General features: G+C 42.1%; 1 long non-coding RNA gene across 1 annotated transcript; it reads left to right on the forward strand.

The window, feature by feature from the left end:
• Positions 1–7,291: 7,291 nt before the first annotated feature.
• LOC119089207 lies at positions 7,292–22,652 on the forward strand. Its single transcript, XR_005093073.1, has 7 exons — positions 7,292–7,361; positions 8,795–8,848; positions 10,924–10,977; positions 18,342–18,389; positions 19,259–19,312; positions 20,496–20,555; positions 22,599–22,652. It is a non-coding gene; the product is annotated as an uncharacterized LOC119089207 (long non-coding RNA).
• Positions 22,653–24,489: the final 1,837 nt, after the last annotated feature.

A 24,489-nucleotide genomic window follows, 5' to 3' on the forward strand; every position in this document is an offset into this window, starting at 1 on the left:
AACTAAAATATGCTGTGTTCCACACAGAGAAACCCTGTCTCAAAAAAAAAAAAAAAAAAAAAAAAAAAAAAAGCCGGGCGGTGGTGGCGCACGCCTTTAATCCCAGCACTTGGGAGGCAGAGGCAGGCGGATCTCTGTGAGTTTGAGGCTAGCCTGATCTACAAATCGAGTTCCAGGAAAAGCGCAAAGCTATACAGAGAAAAAAAAAAAGGAAAGAAAGAAAAAAAGAAAAGAAAAGAAAGAAATGCACTAACATAAAATTAGAAACTTCAAGTAAATATATCTATAATACAAATACAGGGTACAGAGATAGAAGACACTAGTCTGGCCTAGAGAGTTGATTGGTTAAGAACTATTTAATTGTACTTATGAGGTCTTTTAAAAAAAAAAGACTTTTTATTGATTTCTTTGCGGATTTCACATCATGCACCCTGACCCCACTCATCTCCCTGTCCCCTCGCTCCTGCCCTCTGTCCTTGCAACCTTCAAGAAGAAAATTTAAAAGTTGAAAAAAAAAAAATCTCAGCATGGAAGCTGCAGTGTGGCCCAGTGAGTCAACAATCTACCCTTTAGTCCATCCATCTCTACTTGTAAGTGTTCATCGCCATGAGTCATTGTTCTGGTCTGAGGCCTCTGGCTTCTGCTACACTACCCATCCTGGGCCCTCACTAGGGCTCCTCTTGGATATTCTGTGGTTGCCCTGTGTCATGGAGATCCTGCAGCTTCGGATCTGTAGGTCCGGCCCCCGCACATTCTTCAGCAGTTCCTAGATGGGGTGGGTGTTGGGGTGTGCTACCTCAGAGTCCTGGTTCTGGGCCTGGGTAGTAGCTGGGGTTGGTCAGCCTGCCAGCTTTCCCTCATCGTTACCATCTGGGCGAGCTCTCTCTAGCTCACCCACTGCAGCAGGCAGCAAGGCGCAGGGCCAGTTCTGCTCTCACACCTCGCTTCACCGGCACCCACACCACCAGCTCTGTTTTGCCCAGGTGAGGTGCGGGGCTCCCTCTCTGGATTGCTGTACTTGGTGAGGGGAAGGGCCAGCTCTTCTGTTCTCAGGCCCCGGCCCCAGGTTCGCCCTCCTGCCCATTGTAGATGGCAAGGGGGGCACATTTCCCTTATCCCTGCCACCCCGTGGCATATGAGGGTGGGGGTAGGGAAAAAGCTCCTGCTTTCACACCCACAGGCAGGGCTCACCCATGCCCCAAACAACAGGATCAGCTCTAGTGTGCAGCCCAAGTGGGGTAACGGAGGGGCAAGTCCAGTTCTCCCTAGTGTTGCTGCCAGTGAGGGGCAGGGCCAACTCTATGTAGTCATATCCTCACTGTTTGTGTTTTTGGTGTTAACAGAGGCCTCAGCCATCAGCACAGAACCATGGCCCCTGACGGCAGTGCAGGCTACTCAGATCTGCATGGTCCCAGCAGAGGCTCAACCCTCAGACACTAATCTGCCCCTGGGTGGCGGCTCAGACCCCTGACATCCTTGTGGCCCTTAGTGGCCCTACAGGCCATGGACATCAATAAGGACCCCAGCTGTGGTTGAACCATGTACCGGGACATGGTCCTTGGTGGCAGCTCTAAGCTCGGATGTTACCATGGCCCCAGCTCGTAGTACAAGTCACTTTGATTGGCATGGACCCAAAGGCAGTGTAGCCTTTCAACTCCCACATGGCTCCAGGCATGGGCCCAGATCCCGGGCATCTGCACTGCCTTTGATGGCAACAGAAGCCTCAGACATCAGTGTGGGTCCTGGACTATGGCGAGGTTACAGACCCAGACATGGCCCTAGCTACAACTCAGGCCTGTATGGTTGCCTTGGCCTCAAGTGGCAGTGCATGTCACTCAGGTCTGTATGGGCCCATCAGCAGCACAGCCCTCGGGCACCAAGAAGGCCACAGGTGAAGACCCAGATCCTGGGCATCAGTGTGGCCTTTGGTGGCAGCATCAGCACAGACTCAGGCTGAGGTAGGACCACAGACCCAGACACGGTCCTTGGCAACAGCCCACACCCAGGTGTCATCGTGGCCCTGGTTGGAATTGCAGATCACCCAGGTTGGCATGGTCCCAGTCAGTGGCCCCCAAATGCCAACATGTCCCCAAGTGACAGCCCAGATCTTGTGGATCCACTCAGCCTTCAATGGGAACAGGATCCATGAACATTGACACAGACCCTGGCTGTGGTAGGGCCACAGACCTAGACGTGGCCCACAGCCACAATTTGGGACCAAATGACGCCATGGCCCTGAATGGCAGCATGGGCCACCCAGGTCTGTATGGCCTTGGCAGTATCTTGAGCCTCTAAGACGAGCATGGCCTCAGGTGTTGGCCTGGACTACAGGCCTCTGCATGGCCCTTGGTGACAACAGGAACCACAGATATCATCTCAGAGCCCAGCCGCCACGGGCCACAGACCCAAACATGGCCCCTGGCAGCAGTCTGGGCCAGATGTCACTATGGTCCTGGGTGGCAGTGCAGGAAGCCTGGATCAGAATGGCCCCTGTGGTGGTATATCACCTTGGTCACAGGTAGTGGCCCAGAGTCTGAGTGTCTGCAGGGCTCTTGGTGGTAACAGGAGCTGTGGACATCAACACAGATTGCCACGGCAGCATCAGGGCCACTGACCAAGTCATGGTCCTTCACTAGGGCCCTGGGTGGCAAGCAAGGGATTTACCTCACTGCCCTCACCTCTTCAGATCTGCCTCTCTCTCCTGCACATGAATCATTCTGCCTCTCTCTTTCTCTCTCCCATTTCCCCGCCCTGTACTCACTCACCATAATGGTGTCTGACTGGTTCATGAGCGAATTCTTCTCACTTTAGGTCTAGAAACCTGGGGCGGCACTGTGTGTGTCCTCCGGAGACCTCTTGTTTTTCAATGCTGAGACTCAAACTCAGCGCCCTGTGCATGCTGAGTAAGCACTTTATCACAGAGCCGCTAGCCAGGACTTCCAGTCCAACCCCTTATCTATGCCTAATATTCATTTGGTCTTTTTAATGGTGTCCTGGAGATCTGGCATTTTTTGTTCACCCCTTTTGAAATGCTTTCTATTTTTTTTTTTAATGTTTAAATGTTCTAATTTGTCAATTTTGTCTTCAAGTCCTGTTTTTCTTCTACATGAGAGTATACACAGAGCTATTTTAATATTTCACTTACTGGATTTTTCATTTAGAAGATTTCTAGTTTTCCCCCAAATATTCATCTCCTTACTGAATGGCTTTTATATCCTCATTGTCTTTTCTAATTCAATCAGCTGTTTATTTATATTGTTTTTGAAATTATTAATTTAAACAATCATTCTTTTGAATCATTTATCTGGCATCTAATCTCATTTTATATCTTTGGAGTTCATTTCTAGAGTTCTTTTAACTTGTGGAGACGCCATGTTGCCTGCTTTTAAAATTCCTTGTGTTTCTATGTTGAAGTTTGTGCATTTGTGAGATCTTTCTTAGGAAGCAGCCTTCCCTTGGAATGCCCGGAGAAATCAATTTGTGTTTAGTGTTGAGTGTAATTCCAAATGAATTCTTAGTGCAGTTTCTTTATAGCTTCTTTGGCAATGATTTGGTAAAGTGTAGTTGTGCTGGAGCCTATATAACCCATTTCCTCTGTAGGTTGTAACAAGAGTGGGGACCCTCTGGAAGTTGAGGTAGGTGTTTGTAGACAGATGTGCATGTAGGGTGTGCATTCTGTGTTTTCTTCTCTGGACTTTTGAAAATATGTGGTCTGAAGGGTTATGGGGGGCTACCTATGCTGGGGGCACTTGATGTGGTGGAGGTAGAAGCTGTGTAGTCTCTGCTGTTATGATGGAGGTGAAATGGACCATGGCTTTTCAGGTCTTCCCTATTTGTGTCTATCTGGGGAAAGAGTTGATGGCTGGCTGTTTTTATCTGCCTTATTCTTTAAGGTTTGAATTATTTTCCAAGTTCAGTCAGTGCTATATCATAGCTGGATTGAGGTATGGTTTTTCAAAACAGGGATGGATGTATATCTTAGTAACCAATGTTCAGAGCATGGGATCTGTCCTCAGCACCTCTCAGAAAGAAGAAAACAAGTAGCAGAAACAACTATAACATATGAACAAACTAGATATGAAAATGCAGTCATAAACAAAAATAACTAGTACTATTACATCGATACCAGTAGAAAAAAAATGATATAGAATAAGTAAAAAGTAACTAGTACATAAAAACCCCAAAGAAAGAACACATAGGACCAGCGTGATGGATCTGTGGTTAAAGGTGCTTTTGCCCCGGCCTGATGCCTTGAGTTTGTTTCCAGTGATCCACAGAATGGAAGGAGAGGGTCAGTTTTCAGAAGTTTTCCTCTCATCCCTGCATGCATGCCTTGGCATGAGTGTGCACACATACACACATAGCACACACATGAATGAGCAAGATAAAATTTGTAAAAGGAACATGTAACATCTAAGGCTGATGGCTTTGACCACTCGTTTTGAGAGGCATTTCCCCAACCTGTTTCAGAAGGTGGAGTATTTCAATCTGTGGATCAAAGGAAGCAGAGCACAGGGTTTTCTTTCTAACTCATGGCAATCTCAACAATTTGCTGTTACTTCTCGAAACCAACAATTCCCTTGTTTCTGAGCTTTGGGACAGAAAATGCTGCATGCAGTTTTAGTTTTCATTTGGCTAGGAATCTATAACTATTCAAGGTTTCATAGGAGTTGTATTAACTTAAGAATATCTGTATATTGCAAAAATTTAAATATATCACTTTGTATGGTTACTACATAGCAATTTTAAGCTATTAATCATTTATTTCATAATATTATTCTTGATACTTTCATATGTTGTAATTTGTTTACTATTTATTTAGTCCTCAAGGATTTCATATGAGGGTCCCCAGCTCTTTCCCATGGGACCTTTCAGCTTTCCCTTCCATATCCATTTCTTTGTGTTAGACTCTGACCTGCAGAAGCACGTCCTACCAAGGACTCCCAGTGACCACACTGGGCAGAGATGAAGGGAGATGCTCTCTTCACCATCCTCTCTCTCCTCCATTATGGTCTCTCCAGATGACTCTTAGTCCCACAGTAGCCTGCTGACAAAATCGTAGAAAACATGTGGAGGACATTTAATCCTTATTGTTGACCCTTTATTGCTACATCCTTCTATTTCCAGCAAAAATGTGTGTCTTGGCCACAGAAGCTTCTTTTGGCAGTAAGTTGTGGTCAGTGAAGAGACATAACTGGTCAACGCGCTGATATTAAGTCACTATGAGTGTGTGTGCGCACGTTTCCACTCTGCTAACCTGAGGCCATGGCCTAAACTTCTGCCATCTGCTGCACAGTTTGTTGCATGTAACTTCATTTTGTGCCCTATAGGGAAAATCATGAATTCTTTGATATTGTCTAACTTTATTCTTCGCATATATATATATATTTTTTTGTTGGTTCACAGAAATAAAAAGGAGTCAGTTAGTGATTCACAGTCCTCTAACCTAAATGGCAACATTTGGTGAGTTGACTTTTTCTTTCAATCTGGATGGGAAACCTTTTTAACGTACGTGTGACAACGCACAGCACACACGACAACCTTTCAGCATCTGTGTGCGGCATTTTTGATTGGGGGCTAGATACAAAATGATGGGCCTGATCCAAAGATACTGGATGACAGTCTGCTGAGAACTTCAGAGTCTAGCAAGCCAAATGCTTAGTTAAACTGTTTCAGTGACTGTGTGTGTTGTTCACGATGAGCCAGGGAGATAAAGATCTTTTTTTTTTTTTTTTTTTGGTTTTTCGAGACAGGGTTTCTCTTGTGTAGCTTTGCGCCTTTCCTGGAACTCACTTGGTAGCCCAGGCTGGCCTCGAACTACAGAGATCCGCCTGGCTCTGCCTCCCGAGTGCTGGGATTAAAGGCGTGTGCCACCACCGCCCAGCGGGAGATAAGGATCTTATTCAGAGGTGGGAGAGGTGGGCAGCAGAGGACTCTGAATAAACAAGAGTGCTCCAGAGCTTGGCGTCCATGGAGGCCTGGTCTTTCAACCCAGATCCACTAGCAGCACTTCCAGCTTCCAGCCCTGCTGTTCCTTGATATCAAATGACTGGTGGGAAACACAGCCTTCCTAGGTAAACCTGAGGAGGAAATGACAGGACTTAGGAACAGAAACTAGACAGGCTAAGGGGGGGGGGGTGACATCAGCCCATTGTATTACTTTTTACTGAGAAATTTTTCTTAATAGCAAACAATTGCCCTGTTACCTAACAGATCGTTTATAGGTGGACTATTAATAGCAAATAAGTTTTTTCCTATTAAAAAAAGAAAATTCGTTCATATCTTACATTTTTAAAATCTAATTTCCCCTGGGCATTCTGTGACTTAAACTATATCTAATTGTATCTTATACATCGTTCCTGAAAATATAATAAGCATAGATTGCCAAACAAAATTAGAAACAAAGGTTGACTTCCTAAAGAAATTAGTCTGAGTTTAAAATAAATTCCGTCACAAAAGACTATTTCTTATAACATTAGGTTTGGAACCAAAGCTCTTAAATCTTGGCATATTAAAGTTTCTTTTGTAAGCCCGTGTCTTTCATTCACATAAACCTTCACGTCTAGGGACAAAGGACAATACTTCTGTTCGAATCCCCTTTTAATTAACACATGGAGTTCAGTTAGCACTGCTTATGACACCTGTGCATGGCACCATTCCCTGGGACATCAGTGCTTTCCCCTGGACTCATACCCAGGGAAATAGGACTCTTGCTGCCCAAATAGCCATCAGCTGCCAATAGCTCTTCAGTCAGGATTGGGACCTCATGAACCCCTCCTCAGTCCATGCCATAGTGTTGACTGGCTTGATCTTGTACAGGTCTTGTTCAGGTAGCCGTAGTTCATGGGTCAATGGTCATGTCGTGTCTGAAAAGACAGCACTCACAGCGTTCCCCCTGCCCCCCAGCTCTTACATTCTTTCTTCCCCTTCTTTCATGGTGCTTTCTGAACCTGGGGTTCCCATGCAGGGACCGGGCATTCATAGTGACTTAATATCAGCAGAACTATAACCAGTTATTTCTCCTCACTAAACACAGCTTGAAGCTTCTCTGACCAAGGGTGAGCGAGTGCAAATCTATTGGACACAAGCATAAATTTTTAAAGTTAGCTTACAGAGTAGTGAATTTCCATGGAGTTCTCATAGAGTCTTAGTGTTTGGAAGTGAACCCATCTCCCCACTCCCATTTCTCCCCTATTGGGTTAATTTTTTTTTTTTTTGGTTCAACCAATTTATAAGTTGTAGGCAGAGTTAGTGAAAAGTAAGCCTGTGATTTAAATGGTATTTGATTGTGTACAATTTTAATTCTTTAGCTGTGACAGAAATGAAGAGTCTCTACCGTCCAATGATGAAAGTGACGGAAGGTCAGTTACATACATGTATATATAAAGATACCCAGGTATTAAGCATAGAGTGTTTTGGATACCCAGGATTTAAGCATAGAGTGTTTTGGATAGTATTTCTAAAGTATTTGAATGCCAGCATTTGTTTATCACATTCTTTCTTGTTTTGAATCTAGTTGAATAAATGAGAAACACATCAGGAGAAACTTTAGTGCCTAGTGACCCAAACTCACAGAAAACTGTCGAATTGCCTGTGTGTGTGAGACAAGACCTGAAGTGTCGAATTAATTTGCTGTGGCTTCAGTAATAAAGCATTCCAAACTAGATAGTTTAAACAACAGCAATTTACCCCACAACCCACAGAGGTAAAAGTTTGATACCTGATGCCTTCAAGGCTAGCTCTTTTTGAGGGCTCTGAAGAAGATTAAGTTGGACACCTCTTTTGTCCCACTGCTGGTTGTGGGAAATCTTTGGCATTCCTTGGCATGTGGATCCATCCTCTATGCCTCTGCCTCAATTCGTATTTAGCATTCTTCCCATGTGCATCTTATTCCAACGTGTTCATCTCTATAAGGATACCACTCGTATTGAATTAAGACTGAATTTATTAGTGTGATCTCATCTTGTAACTGTTTACGCTTGCAATGCCTGTCTCTAAATAATAACAGTGATTAGGCCATCAACAATTTAATTTGGGGGATAACATTCAAAAGGAGGAGAAGTCTTGCTTGGGGTCAAGGCAGTGGTAATGAATGATCAAACATGGGGCTCTGGAGCTCCAACAGAAGATGGAACACACGGATACTAAAATTGTCCCCAACCCTCAAAAGCCCTGCAACTGTGCTGGGCTGGTGCCTCCAACACACACTCGCCAACATTTTAGAGTGAGCTACTGCACCCTGTCTGATGGGCAGAAAAGACACACGTACACTATGAAAATGAGCAGATGAGGAAGAGAATTCAGAGCCAGGAGTCAGGTGAGGTCATGGTGATGTGTACCTGCAAACAGAAGTTGAGTCTGAAATAGTATCACCACAAAAGACTCTTAGATGTTGGTGCTGAGGTAATAGTTAAATCTGTGGATATTATTTTCATTGGCCTAAGATAATCATTTTTGTCACTGTTGCTTTTTGTTTTTGAAGTAGTTACTCTGTAGCCATAGCTAGCCTGCTCTCACTATGTAGGCTGGCCTTGGACTTGGCCTTGGCCTTGGACTCTTGCCTCAACTTCCTTATTGCTGAGATTATAGGCTTGAGCTATCATACCTGGTAAGATAGTTATTAACTTATAAAGCCCAATCCCTAATCAAAATGCTATAACAAGTTCAAATAATGATCTTCATATGGATATTCAAAGTTTAACCAGCTAATGTTTAGAGGAAGTACAGTCATTTTAACCTTAAAAAGTCAGGAAAATTGTTTTGTGTGTAACATTGTACTTTTATAATCCCTTAGTTTATATCCAGATGACTTATCATCATTGAGTTATCCAGATTCCTTCAGTGACATGTGAGTTAAAAAAAACAAAAAATACATATATGCATAAATATGTGAATATGTATGTGCATATATACATTTATATAAAGACATGTACATATACATGTGATGAGTCTTTCTCTGTCCCACCAGCTCCCAGTATGTAGTCAGACTTTCCTTTGGGCCCCAACTCACTCCCAAATAATGGCAAAGAATCTTATTATTAATTATGAAAGCTTGGCTTTGGCTTAGGCTGTTTTTAACTAACTCTTATAAGCTAAATTAACCCATTTCTATTAATCTACGTTCTGTCACATACCATCCATCCTGCTGCTTCTGTGTATGCTCTCCATGTCTCCATGGTATCTCCTATGCACCTCTTCTTCCTCTCTCTTCCCAGAAATCCTGCCTGTATCTCCTGCCTAGCTATTGGCCATTCGGCTCTTTACTAAACCAATCATAGCATTATATCTTCACACAGTTTACAAATATCCCACAACATATACAGAAACGTTGAACAGTAAAAGAAAAAAGAAGCCAACATTAAAAGACAGCTGAGTACCTATCCCTAAATGGGATATGTTTCCCACCCTCTAAAGCTTAAGGAGCAGTGGAGGAGGGTGGGTAGAAAGAATGTGATTGATGGATGGTCGGGACATGTGTTGTGAAACCTGACCCTTAGGACATGACATGATTGCAGTCATGAACTCACAGCAGCTATATTGCCTGCATGGAGACTGGACCTGACAACATTCATTCATGGGTTGAGGCAGGGCTGTGAGGCCCTGCTTCCCCCTCCCCAGGAAGTACTGGCTGCTGATGGCTGCTAGAGAAGGGGGAATCATTGTCTTCTGTGGTGTAGCCACAGGGTAGTTACCCATGCTCCAGCGGCTAGTTCCATATCCGTGCCCTTTGTGGGTGGCCCTGGTTAAACTAGGTGTGTCAAAGAACAAAAACAAAGACAAAAGCAGTAAGGGGATTGTTTGGAGGGCGAGTGGGAGGGGTGGAAAAGGATAGAAGACAATAAGGGATGAGAAGGATCAGAATGCATTATATATGTACATGACACAGTCAACGAGTAGACTTGATCTAAAAAAGAATAAAAGGAAGTCGAGGTCTATAAAGATCTACCTGCAGGTGTACCATGGGCAAAAATGAAGTATACATCTCTCTCAGTGAGATGCTTTGGGGGAGGGGGGTCAGTATTTCCCGCCCTTAATAACAACAACTGCCCTGGAAATGATCAGATTTACTAAGTGAGATAGCAACAGTGTGTGGACCAAAGAGAGAGTCTCCTCAGAGCATAGAGACAGAGTGGTGGATCAGTAGGGGTTGGAAGGCTTAGCAGAAAAAGACCTGCCAATGAACCTGCAAGTGTCCCTCACCATTCATGCTCTCTCTACTGGTGCCCCACATGAATACTCACTGTTGAATCAGATGGAGCCGCTGCCTCCCATCTGCAGCTACTTCATCTTATCTCGTGGGGAGGAGAGAAACACCAGGGTGAAAGTAAGAGGGGAGAAGACAGAGTTAGGACTCAGGGGTTTAGATGTGGTCAGAAAGTTATGGGCCCACAAACTGTAGTTGAATTAGAAATAAGTGCACCAACGGACTGTTACACTCCGGAATTAAGAGTTAATCCGGATGCATTACATTTTTTATTTCTGAGGTTATATTTTAATTACATTTCTCTCTTCCTCCTTTTCCCTCCTCAAAATCCTTTCCAGATACCCCCTCTCTCTCCTTTAAATCCATGGCCACTTCTGCCATTAATTATTACAGCATGCATGTATGTATATGTATATTATATGCATATATTGCTAAATATAATCTGCTCAGTTGGTAGAGTGTTACTTGTATGTGTTTTCAGTGCTGACCATTTGGCACTGGACAAGCAATTGATGTGCTCATCCCTGGGGAGGACCACCTCTCCCATTCCCAGCTTTCCTCAGTTGCCTACAAGATGCAAATTAGTGGTTCTCATATGGCTATTTTAAAATCAGCTACCATATAATAAGTATATTAAATGCAGTTATTTGATTACTCAAAAGTGATTACATTTTAAATATATGTACTTTTTACTGACTACATGCTTTTCAATCATTTAGAACATATACGGATGAATCGACATTACAATCCCTTTATGGAGCTGTGAGTGATAGGTGAGTGAACTGAATTAAAAAACATACACCCATATGTACTTTTATATATACACATATGTACATATGTATATGTGTATGTTCCTACATAGATCTACAAACTTCCATCAGCATGCATGCACACGTGTGTGTATACACACACACACACACACACACACACACACACACACACACACACAAACTCAAAAAAACCATACAAAGAGGTTGAGATTTGACAAAACTACATCAGAAGGCCTTTTAAACTGTATCTAAGTAATCTCTTTGTAAGACTTGTAGTTGACTGCATTTATTTTAAACAAAATTGGGGAAAATAGGATCCTTCCTTCAGCCAATTTGGCACATTAAGTATCAGCTGAGGCGTGCTCCTCGATCAGCGAGGAAGAACGACCACCATGCGAGGATTCCTCTCAGAACACACTTTATTGGAGCACCTCTTGGTTAAGGGAGAGCGGGAGGTGAGGGGCCCCGAGGACTAAAATGCAGCTGCTTATATAGGGAATCAGGCAAACGTGCCATACTGTGATTGGGTCCCGCCAGAATGCAAGCACGGGGAGCCACGGGATAGGCTGAGGACATAAGGTCGATTACCATACTCGTGCATCATAGCCAAATATGGAGTTGTTTACAGCTAGGCTACCAGGAAGCCAGCGCCATCTTTGAATAGCGGCTCCCTACATCTCCCCCCTCTTTATTAATTAAGCAGCAGGAGAGAGTATAGGTCTGATTTCTGCAACACAAGTATTCCATCCAATCAGGTCCCCACCTCATGATGTGTTGACCGATCGAGGATGAGTTAACTGTGCATAATTGCCTGCATACCTTCCCGAGTGCAATGGACCAACCAGTCCCTGGGGTGCAAAGGCTATGCATGTAACAATTGTCCACATACCTTCCAGTGTGCAATGGACTAACCAGTCCCTGGGGTGCAAAGGCTATGCATGTAACAATTGTCCACATACCTTCCCAAGTGCAATGGACTAACCAGTCCTAAGGGTGCAAAGGCTATGTGACTCCATATGCAGTCAGACTTGCTCTCCTTGAAGGAAGGAAAATGTCCTACACTTCAAGTGCAGTGCACGAGCCTGGCATCCTGTGCTCAATACAAGTATGTGAAAGCTGTCCACATACCTTCCCGAGTGCAATGGACTGCCAGTCCCAGGGATGCAAAGGCTATGTGTGCAAAAATTGTCCACACACCTTCCCGAGTGCAATGGACTAACCAGTCCTGGGGGTGCAAAGGCTGTGTGGATATTAGGTAAAGCCAGATCTGGGGGGAGGAGCCGCACTCCAAAGCGGCTAATGCTTTAGTGATAATGACCTTGTCCTTTTTTAGTACGTGCTCGCAAACGGCAGACCAACCACAGACAAAACACGCATCCTCCAAGGCAGCATGCCAAAATATACCCTACCCCCACCCATTCTAAACAGGGAAAAGGTAGAAGCAATCCAGGAGGACAGTCCCTCTGCCACGCTGATGTCCACTCGTGTGGAGTTGATGTTCACCACCGCCACTCTGTTTCTCCAAGGTCTCTTCAAATTCTCTGGACCAATTTCCGATAACTAGACAATTGTTTAGACAAATTCGCTGCTCAGGAACCATTTTGGAATTGCACACTAGTGACACACAAACCAGGCATTCTCCACTCACAGCCCAGTTGGACCAGCTGCCAAAGGATGTCAACTTGTTCTTGTACCAAGTCAATGCACTGGTTAAGCACTATAAGGCCACCTTTCAACTGTGCATTTAGGGAAGTAGAGGTATGAAGGATGGTTTGGAGCCATTAACTCCTTCCACCTGAAGAGGCTGAAATGGCCAAGCCTGCATCTCTGGAGACAGGGACCAGCTGCAGCAGTTTGAACCTCCACTGCAAAGGTGATGCCTAGCACCTGGCCCCCAGCCAGCACAAGGATTCCCCATAACCTCTCTGAGAATGATTAGAATTCTCCCTTGTGCAGCTTGTGTGGTTGCAAGGACTGCTGCCGCTAGGCCAGCATTACTTAGCGGTCCCCCAATTTCCCGACAGGCTTTTAGCCAAGCTTCTAATCCCTTTCCTTTCCACGGGGTAATGGCTCTTCGACATTGTTTTGTACTTTGCTCATATACTAATTGTTGAACCAGAGGCATAGCTGTTTCTCCATCACCAAATATCTTTCCTGCTGCCTCCATCATTCTAGCTACAAAATCTGAAAAAGGTTCATTCGGTCCCTGAATGATCTTAGTCAAATTCCCTGATACTTCTCCTTTATTTGGTAATGATTTCCAAGCTTTAGAATAAATCTCATTTATCTGTTGATAAATTTCAATAGGATATGCCGTCTGACTTACGGTCCATTGTCCTTGACCCAGTAGCATGTCAGCCGTCCACTGTGGTCGATTATTCTGAAGATTAATTCTAGCTTGTACCTGGGCTCTATCTGTAACTATAGATTTGAAATCCAGATACTGTCCTGTAGTTAAACATGCTCTGGCTATTTTGAACCAATCTGTTGGAGTCATAGCCTGAGTAATGAGCCTAGTCAATAATGTTAAGGTATAACTGGCTGTTACTCCGTAGGCTCGAGCAGCCTCTACCAGGTCTTTTAATTGTTTATAAGGCACAGGTTCATGATATCTGTTGTTTGCGGATCTTCAAAGACTGGAAACGCGGACGCTAGCCGCACCCAGGTGTCTCTCCTGATAAAATGACAACCTCCACCTGTTTGCAGATATGAAGGTGTTGCCGGGGGTGGATGTGGTCCTGAAGGCGCCGTTGGTTCCACATTCACCCCAGCAGAAACATTATAAGGAGGAGGCCGCCACCGCCACCCGTATTTCTCTTCCTCATATTCAGCGGTGGCTTTCTCTAAATCCTCCTCCTCATCAGGGTCTAACTCATCGTCTAATACTGGATATAAAGGATTCCCTTTCTTTTCTGAATTTCCTTCCTTTTCTGGCTTATTTTCTTTATTTTCCTTTTCTTCTTTTCTTTCTTCTTTTTAGGCCTACTTAAGTTCTCCCCTTTAGAGTCTGACTCTGATAGACTATCCTGGTGCTTAATTAATGCCTTGCGTCCCTCTCTCATGATTTCCACATTACGTCCTTCCTTAAGACATGCATGTACCATAAGAATGAACACAAGAGCAAACACAAACGGATTAATCTCAGCAATCAGCATACCTGGAGAACTTTACCGATGTCGTCGCCGTTCCTGGCGAACTTACCGACGTCACCGCTCCATGTGTTGAGTTCTGAATCCTCTTCGACCCCTCACCTGGTGTCCGAAGTTTCCGTCCCAGGTTTCGGCACCAGTTGGTGTCCGAAGTTTTCCGTTCGCCAGTGTGTCGGTTCTTTTCGGCACCAGTTGGTGTCCGAAGTTTCCTTCCCGGGTTTCGGCACCAGTGGTGTCCGAAGTTTCCTTCCCGGGTTTCGGCACCAGTTGCGGCACACTCCTCGATCAGCGAGGAAGAACGACCACCCACCATGCGAGGATTCTTCTCAGATCACACTTTATTGGAGCACCTCTTAGTTAAGGGAGAGCGGGAGGTGAGGGGCCCCGAGGACTAAACTGCAGCTGCTTATATAGGGAATCAGGCAAACGTGCCGTACTGTGATTGGGTCCCGCCAGAATGCAAGCACAGGGAGCCACGGGATAGGCTGAGGACATAAGGTCGATTACCATACTCGTGCATCATAGCCAAATATGGAGTTGTTTACAGCTAGGCTACCAGGAAGCCAGTGCCATCTTTGAATAGCAGCTCCCTACAATCAGCCAATCCCTTAGGAAGTGTTCAGAGTTCCTATAAGATACTAGACTAGTGTGGGCCAGGAAAGGAGAGAATCTGATCGGGAGAAAAGAGAAAGAATGAGAATAGAGGGAGGTGTGGGGCTTTTAGCAGAAGAGAAGAAATACAGGATATGGAGACCAGAAGCATCCTCACCCTCCAGCTGCCGCCACATGGACCAGTGCTCCAGCCCTCCCCCATCATTCTGCAGGGAGCCCCTCTGTCAGAACAGCAGGGACTTGACCACATCCCATACAAGAAAGACAGCATGATTGATGGAAGTAATGATGTGATAAAGGCTCTTGAGAATCATAAATTGAGACAAGAAGGGGGTTTCCTTATAACCTGCAGCTAATATCCGAGATAAGTACAACTAAGAAAGGCTATTACATTTTAAGAGTAAAGTAATGGTTGCTTCTCTTTGGATTCTTTTCCATTTCTACAGATTTGAGGCATTCAGCACTGGCATATAAAGCCTTATATTAAAAAAAATAAATCCCATGTTTAAATTCATGACACATACATGAATATTTCAATATTGGTAATTAGGTTATAGAACAATTGTTATTATGTAAAATATAATTGTAGATTTATATGTAAAATTTTTAATGTAAAATAAAGCTTAGACTTACAATTCATGTATGATCATGTATTTTCATATTCCTTTAGCCTAGGTTCAGATACTTTGCTATCAATGACATTTGATGGAATTACCAATTTCATAGCGAGTTATAAAATATAAATGAAGACATATAAATGTATTAATGTGTTCACACTTCTGCGATATGCTTGAACACACAAACCCAAGCATAAAACTGATAGAGGGAAGAGGTTGGAACTGGGGAGCTGCACTCCGAGGAGCATCCGTGGCAGAACAGAGAGTCTTTGAACTGTTTCTAAATGTTCTTCCTGGTGTATTTGTAGGGAACAGTCTTTTTAATTTGGTTCAGGTTGAATAAAAGAGAATCACTCACAGAAGGATGATTCTCCCCATCGGTGTATTGTCCTTCTGTCTTTGTGGCAGTCAGATGTGTAGGACACTCAGACCTTTTATGTATGGTACAGTGGGTGAAGGCTAGAGAGATTCTAATTGGAGGCAGGAAGAAGGAATGATAGGAAGGAGCAGAGGGACCTTTGGCCAAGAACACAGCTAGTAGTTCTGGAAGAATCCATCAGCCTTTAGAACTCTTCCACAGTGCTGAAGTAGGGACCCCAAAACAAACCTACCTCGCCATTGCTCAGAGCCCCCAGCACAAGCCTGTACTGGAACTTACACAGGGTAGAAAAGCTTCTATGGGGGCAATAGTAAGGAGATCGTTGGATAAGGAAGAAGGGATTTGTACCTAGAAACTGAATTTGCATTTGCAGTTGATAAAACAAACAAACAAACAAAAAACCCTGAAAACAGAAAGCTGACCCTTGACTAAACACCAGACAAAAATCTTGCTGAGCTTTTTACCAGGCAAGGTAGGTCTATTTCAAATACATAAATTCATTTTGGTGGAAAAGTGATACACAAGCTTCAGAATAACTAATTGTGTTAGGAGAGGTAATTTGTGAAGTCTAGGAAGTCACATGGTATTCACCATGTGTCTCTCTAAATCCTATAGCACCTCTGTGGATGAGTTAGTACATGGTGAGAAGCTGTCGATAAGATGTGAGACTTCGGCCGGGCGTTGGTGGCGCACGCCTTTAATCCCAGCACTCGGGAGGCAGAGCCAGGCGGATCTCTGTGAGTTCGAGGCCAGCCTGGGCTACCAAGTGAGCTCCAGGAAAGGCGCAAAGCTACACAGAGAAACCCTGTCTCGAAAAACCAAAAAAAAAAAAAAAAAAAAAAAAAAAAAAAAAAAAAAGATGTGAGACTTCAGTGTGCCAAAGACACGCAGACAGACACATAAACCTAAATTTATTCCTCACAAATCCACGGAGAAGGGCAGACTTGGTCACTAAGTCCTTCCTCTCACCTCTTAAGTTGGTTGCAAGTCTGAGCAACCACCCACTAAACCCTAAGGAACTTTCCAGTATGCTTGTGTATGACAGTCGGCTGGGTTAGATGAAAAGAAAAGAAGTCAAGGAGGAACGGCAGAAGATGGGGTCATGGCATGGAAGAGCCTTCGGCCAAAATGAGGAGAGGTAAGGGACCTCAGATACGCCGCCCACCCAGAGCACTGCCGATATGGAAGACTGGCACCCTAAACCCCGCCCATCACCACGCTGGACGGAGCCCCTCCCACAGGTCCACAGCTGCTTCATTCTCACCTCATATTTTCACAAGAAGTGAAACCAAGGACGACTTGAAACTGGTCGGAAGAACAAGTGTCTTTAAGCTGTAGCTGAGTTTGAAATAAATCCCACCCAAAAACCTGTTATGTGCTGGAATTAAGATACTGGTTACTTAAATTACTATAGGTGAATTACTATTTACACAATCCCAGGAGATTCATTGCCACTATCTATAGATAGCATCTTTTCTAATATAAAAATGCCAAATTGAATTAGTGATATACATAAATATTTAAAACTCAATCAATTCATGACCCAGAACTCATAGAATTAATGTAATTATTTGATTCCAGAAGTTATTTATACTCATACCTGGTATCTGACTATACTTTTGAATACTCTAGGTCACACATGAATGAATTGTGAAAATCAAGTTACAAGTTAATTTAAGACAGCACGCACACACCTATATGTAAACACTTACATAAGGACACGTGCTTCCATGAATATGCACACACATGATACACAAAAAGCATAGAACTAGGAAAAAGGGAAGGTTCAGTTTTGCAAAATCCATTCTGCATATTATTCTGGACAGTACAGAGTATATTTGGCACTGTATCTAAGTCTGCATCTGTGGGTAACTGTCTTTTTTACCAAGTTGGTTGAAAGGAGTCTAGAGTATGATCAGGATACTCCTTCAGGTCTAGATGAGAGGGAGGCTCAGGGCTCAACCAATTTAGATGTTATTAGAGGGGATCATAGCTAACTGAATTTAAAAGGGTCTGTGAACTTATATAGTTTTCATGATAGTTTACTTTCGACTCTCACATAATGAGGTGATAAATTTATCTATGATGCAATCACCAAGGAAAAGTCTGTGTTGTGAGCGAATAAAGAAAATACACACGCAGCAAACATATATTCAGAGACACAAAAAACAAATGAGAGATTGGTATTTTGAGTTGAGCAAGAGAGAAGAAAACTCTCTTTCCACAGAAGGACATTAGCAGTGACAGGAAGCAATCCAGCTCTCAGTGTGAAAAATGGAGCTAATGAAAGTTGAATGTGTCCATTTCCCTCCAGATCTCCGCCCCCAGTCAAAGACAGTCCTCTAAACCTCAGACCATCATTGCATGGTCTGTAGCTCCCTGATCATATCTCACGGTCAGATAAGCAAATTGCACCACTAATAGTAGCTAATATTATGTCAGGTTTAACAGAAAAAAATAAAACTATTTTAATCTTGAATTACTGATTTGTATTTTTACTAATTATAATCACGTAAAGCATAATTTCTAAGGAAAGTATCATATTATATTCCAAATAGTTAACTCTAAGATATCTCATCTTGCCTTACTATGTCTGTTTTTAACCTTTAGTACATCCATGTATGAACCATATTCCTCAAATGAAATCATGAAAGAAAGGTAAGATATAAATGAATAAGAAGATATATATGTGTATGTATATGTGCGAGTTTATATGTGTGTGTATATACACACGTGCTTGCATACACACATACACAGAGATTGATATCTGTGTTATTCATAGTCAGGAGCATCCATATTATTACAAGTTCCCTTTAAAACTATTTCTAATGTTTTCTCATAAATACTCTTTGTCTTTTGAATCATGTAGAAAAGGATAACAAGTCAGAGAGAGGGTCTTGTCTGGTGCTTGTCATCTTTAGTTATTATTATGTAAAAGGTGCTGGTCACAAATAGAAGGGATCCTCTTTATAGCCAGGAGGGGGCAGCAATGGGCTGGGAGCCTATGCCCCCATAGCATATTAGAACAGGCTAAAAGATCCTGGATCTTACCCTGTCTTCAGAGCTCAGTGGTTCTAACTCTCCAAGTGTGACATTTCCTTGGATAGAAGCTTTGCCTCAGATGTGCAAGGCCTTTTATCTCATCCCCAGAACTGCAAAAATAATTAAACATATACTCTATAAATCAAAGCAGTGGGGTTGGTGTTTACATTTCTCCTTTGGTAGCGTGCAGAGTACCTTCCTGCACCAAAGAGGCTAGCATGGGGGGTGGGGGGAGGCTCTGTGGAGGCACCAGCTTGACTTCTCCGTGTTCAATGATTTGTGTAGGTGTTGTCTTCAGCAGTGGGGTCCCACTGGCAGTTTGTGGTTTGTAGGAAGAGTATATGGAAGTTTTCAAGTAACAGTGCCATGTGGGTAAACGTTAGGTGCTTCATAGGGTTCAGAATAATTTAAGAGAATTTGAGCCAGAAAGTTATATCTTGGAAACCACATGGCATCTGACTATGTGTTTTTTTTAAATCTTCTAGCCTTTCCCAGAATGAGCCTGAGTCACTACGTGGTAAAGGATCTGCCAGTGAACTGTGAGATATACACTAATATGTTAACAAAATGCATTTTAGCAATGAATAATGGAAAATATACCGATATAAATATGTGCTATTTGTATTTTCATGTATACACAGCAACAGATGCACCTTTATACATATACACACAGAAGCAGGGAAAGACATAAGATTTAGAGGCTCACAGAAGTGGTTCCTCTAGCATACACATGGACCTTTCTATCATTTGGGACCAATTTGGATAAAAGAGGTACATCTCATAAAGCAATGCTTTTTACACCCCACGGTGGGTTTAACACTCTAAGTAACCACCAGCTGAAACAATTAGGAAAATTTCCACCTTTCTGTGTGTTAGATTTTATTACCCTGAGTAAGAAAGCCGAGATCCTGTTTGAAGTGATGGGATAGCAGGGAACAGGAAGCAGAGGAGCCCTTGGAGGGAGAGAACAAAAACAATGAACTCTTGATGTGTTCATCACCCTCAGACCTCAGCTCCTAGATGAAGCAGGTACCTCCAAACCAAACACATCATACATTGAGGAACTTAAACTCATACCTATGAGATGCTTTCTGGTGCAGGAAAGACAGCTGAGGGAGGTAAGAAGGTTAAAAGAAGCACTTAGGAAACAAGGTATCAGATGTGACAAGGTGGATCAGCTTTTACACACTGAACCAGATTTTTACGAAAATTCTACCATAATTTTCACATATTCGTTCAGCTTCAGTGGCAAGAATGTTACTTACTTTCCCCTTTCTGTTTTTTGTTTGTTTGTGTTTTTTTTGTTTTGTTTTGTTTTTTGAGATGTCTTGTTATGTCGCCCAGGCTGAATTTGAACTTGTGATACTCTTCCTCTAGCTTCTCAAAAGCTGGAATTGTAGCAGTAATGCCACAACATCCAACTTCTTCCCTCCTTAAACAAGATTGAAGTATTTATTAAAATGTGAAACATCATTTAAGGGCATATGATGTCTTAGACTGTAATTGGCTGAATTACATGTGAAGTTTTGTTTGGTTGCCTGGCTAGGGCCTTTGCACGTATTAGGCTGGCACATTTCCCACTGCACTACAGCACCAGCCCTATATGTGAAAAAATCTGAAGGTTCAAAATTGAACAGGTTGAAGGACAGTTATAATCATCAGGTTGTAATTAACTTGAACTCATTTGAGTTTTTTGGTTTTGTTTTTTTTTTTATCCTTTAGCACACTCTCGAGTGAACTGAAGACCGTGTGCTCCACTGTCACTGTGTCCACCAGTGTGCTGTAAGATATAAATATATTGATACCTCTTTCTCTGCACTTCTCTCTGTGTATACCAATCCTTCCCGAGTAACACACAGAGTTTGAGACTGGAGTGTGTACTGTCAGGACCATGCAAGGGGACACAGCTCTTTGTGTGCTCTCATGTTCTGTCAGGGTGAGCTTCTGTATACAGCATTCTTTGTGCCTTTAATTGTGGCACAAAGAAGAAGACTATACCACAGCGGGAACCCTCTGATTCAGAGTCTTCACTCTTAGTTACTAGCAGCCAAAACCCGCAGAAAATATTAGAATGCCTGTGTGTGACAGAAGAGTGGAATAGACCAAGAGCAGAGAAATATCCATTTAGGCGTAAAAAGGAGGTAACGTTGAGCAGGGAGCAGAGGCGTTCTCGAACAATGAAAAAGAAGCTACAAAACCAGAGCTGTGTCCTTCACTCTTCTGAGCTCTTCCCACATGAGGCTGGTGCCACAAGCCACAGCTACCATCATTTTGAAAGGCTCTCCTTACTGCCATATCTGAGGGACAGAAACAACTACAATTTGTGAAATACCCATCAATGGTGGATGCACGGACTCATAAAAGAAGGTAGCCAAAAGACAGATGTGTACCTAAGGACTAAAGTAGGTTCCTGATCGGTACAACATTTGTAAAATGACAATGACATTCTTTGCAAAATTAAAAAGGTGAGCCTGAAATAAGCATGGAAGCACAAAAGATCCTAAAGGGCTTAAGCACAAAGAGCAGAGCTAGAGGCGTTCTGTAGTACCTGGTTCCAAGACACAGGACAAAGCCACAGTAATGCAGCATAGTGTTGGCATAACATAGCACATAGACCAGTGGAACAGAGTAAAAAAACAGTGACAACCCACATGTCTATAGCTAGCTGATTCTCAACAAAGGTGCCAGAAACAAAACTTTGGAATAAGAACAGCCTCTCCAACAAATCGTTCTGGGAAATCTGGATATCCACATGCTGAAGATTGAGACTAGATCCCTATCTCTCACCCTGCACAAAAATCAACTCAAAATGTAGCAAGCACTTTAATCAAGGCCAGAAACTCAAAGACTATCAGAGTGAAACATTATATGATAGTGGTACAGGTTATGATTATCTGTATAAGACCACCAAAGCACAAGAAACAAACATGAAATTTGACAAAGATTACATAAAAATGATAAGCTTCTAGAATGGGCAAGATTGCCAGCAGGTAAAGGCACAATTGCCAAACCTAAGCTCCCCATGGTTAAAGAAGAGAACTTCTTCATGCAAGTTGTTTTCTGATCTCCACTCAGGCTGTGACATGTACACACACACACACACACACACACACACAATAATGAAAAAACAGAGTGAAGGCACAGTGTCTCAGTATTGACAGATATCAATACTGAGAATATATAAAATATCCAAGAAATAACACCAGTAACATCAGTTTAAAAATGGCAAAAAATCTGAAGAAATCCCTTGGCATAGACTCAGAGGAAATAAAGTCAACATATAATGAAGATATTTGCATATCCATGTGTATTGCTGCTCTATTCTCAATAGCCAAGATATCCATCAAGCCTACATGTCTACCAAGAGATGAGTGAGTGAAGAAAACACAATATATGGACAGAGTGGAATATTGTTCAGCCCAAAAGAGTGAAATTCTTGCACATCCAGTAAAGTGAAAGGAACTAGATGACACCGTGTTGAGGAAAGTGGGTGAATGAATGGAGGTTGGATGGACATGTTAAACGCATTCTGTAACTCTGTATAGAACATCAGTAATGCATATTAGTGAAAATGGACCTCAAAATTGAACCCTAAAGTGAATCCAACTATGAAATACTGTTATACAAAATGGTTAGTTTCCATTTGAAAGAACAGTGCTTAAACCTTTGTCATTTTTGATATATTAAATGTTAATCTTTTCCATTAAATTATTAAGAGTTAACAAGTTTATGAATGTCAAACAGTAATTATAGCTAATTTGAACAAAAAATCAATTTTAGAAAATCATGTGGGATCTGACTATATGTTTTTTAAAACTATTTTAGAACTGCCTCATCTGATGCAACGTCAGAAATCCAGGAAGGAGACATTGACAAATAGTAAGATCTAAAAATATGTATTTATGTGTATTATACATCTGTGTGTATGTAAATATCTATTTATACATATTTCAATTTATTGGGATACACATAAGAGAAAGATACGGAGACTTGTGGAGTTCATTAGGAGCATCAGGGACAATATAGATTGTGATGTTACTTTTTAATGTCTTCTTGCCATAGTAAGTCCTTTTCTGTCTTAGTTGAATGTAAGGGGAAATACTTAGAAGAGTGCTTTGAACTCTTAATCTGTTGGCCACCTGTGGGCCACCACTACAATGAGAGAGAGAGAAAAGTCCTATTTGGAGCAAGAAGGGATGACAGGTAAGTGGGAAGAAAGTGGAACCCTCAGCAGAAAAGAACCAAATTAATAGACCTTAAAGCTGTGTGTCTGTCCCTCACATTCCAGAGCCCTGGCTCTACATGATGCTGGTGCCCCAAACCCAGAGCCATTATCGCAGTGCAGTCCTTTTCTTAGACCTTTAGTTATTTTAATACTATCCAAGGGCAAGAAAACTGTCCATGGTGTATGAAAACCGCAGAGTGGTGGGAGGATTTGCAAATCATGAAATTAGAAAGAGCAACATTTTTGACTAACCTACACTTTCAAGCTGGATTTTGAAATAAATGTAACCTCCAAAATGGTAGTACAGTTGGGTTTAGATGTAGTAATGAAAAATTGCACTTTAATCCTGATTCATTAGGCTGTTTTACAAGGCTACAAGTCATCTTTATAGTATAGAAGGGTTAATTTAGGTAAAATTATGTATCAGTTTCCAGACAACCAATAGGCATATAAGTTCTAAGTGTTTAACATCTTTATAAACTATAGGGCAATTGTGCATATTTCAACCCAAAATAGGTCTTTGAATTCACTCAGCTCTTAGATGAGTATTTTAAATCTTTGGTACTGACTTGAATGCAATGACATCAGTAGTCTTTGACTGCTTTGCTAAAAGATTGATATATTTCATGTTGCAATGATGATGTCTTTAAAGATTGCTGAAATATATTTGTCTTTGGGCAGAGAGAAAGTGAGACACAGACCAAGAGAAGAGAGAAATTCATAAAATTAAGTCTTGGAATTGTCCATGGACAAACAGTTATCTGAACAATGATTCTAAAAATTTTCAAAAACTCTATGGATTCAAGGGATTCTAGCTCAAATAACTTCTTCATATTACTGTTAAATGTAGCAATCTCTAATGATGTATCTTTGCATTTGTTGGTGCTAAAGCAAATTAGACTGGGTCTCCAAGTTCTATGGTGATGATGATGAAGATATTGATATTCACAAGTCATACTGGTAAGTGAGTTTGATATTTGAAGGATGGGGAAGAATGGATCTCTTGTCTGTGGCAAAAATAATAATAGAGGAATGTGGAAAATAACACAATAATAACCAACTGAATTTATAGACAAACCAATTGAGTTTATAGACACGTACAATGGGTGGAAAAACATTTTTGTCTACTTTCAAACAATTTTCCTAGTTCAAATATTGATAATGTTGTTCCTTGGTAGTGACTTTATTACAACATTTCCTTAAAGAGAATTGTAGCATTCTATTTATTCTTTAACATTGGTCTTTTATAATTTTTCCTGGGTATCTTCTGATTCCCAGTTTATAGATTTTTGTCCATGAGAAATGGTAGTGAAAAGGAACAAATTTTGGTATTAAAGGACCTCTTCACACTCACTGAGATTTTATAACTTTTTAAATTTATTTCTGAATAATATTACTTGGGATACTTCCTATTGCACAAATCTAATAGCATTTATATGTGTTCTCTATAACAAAACAATGTGTTCTTAAATCACTTGTATATGAATTATA

Source organism: Peromyscus leucopus, chromosome 17 (genome assembly GCF_004664715.2).
Source record: "Peromyscus leucopus breed LL Stock chromosome 17, UCI_PerLeu_2.1, whole genome shotgun sequence".
Lineage (NCBI taxonomy): Eukaryota > Metazoa > Chordata > Mammalia > Rodentia > Cricetidae > Peromyscus > Peromyscus leucopus.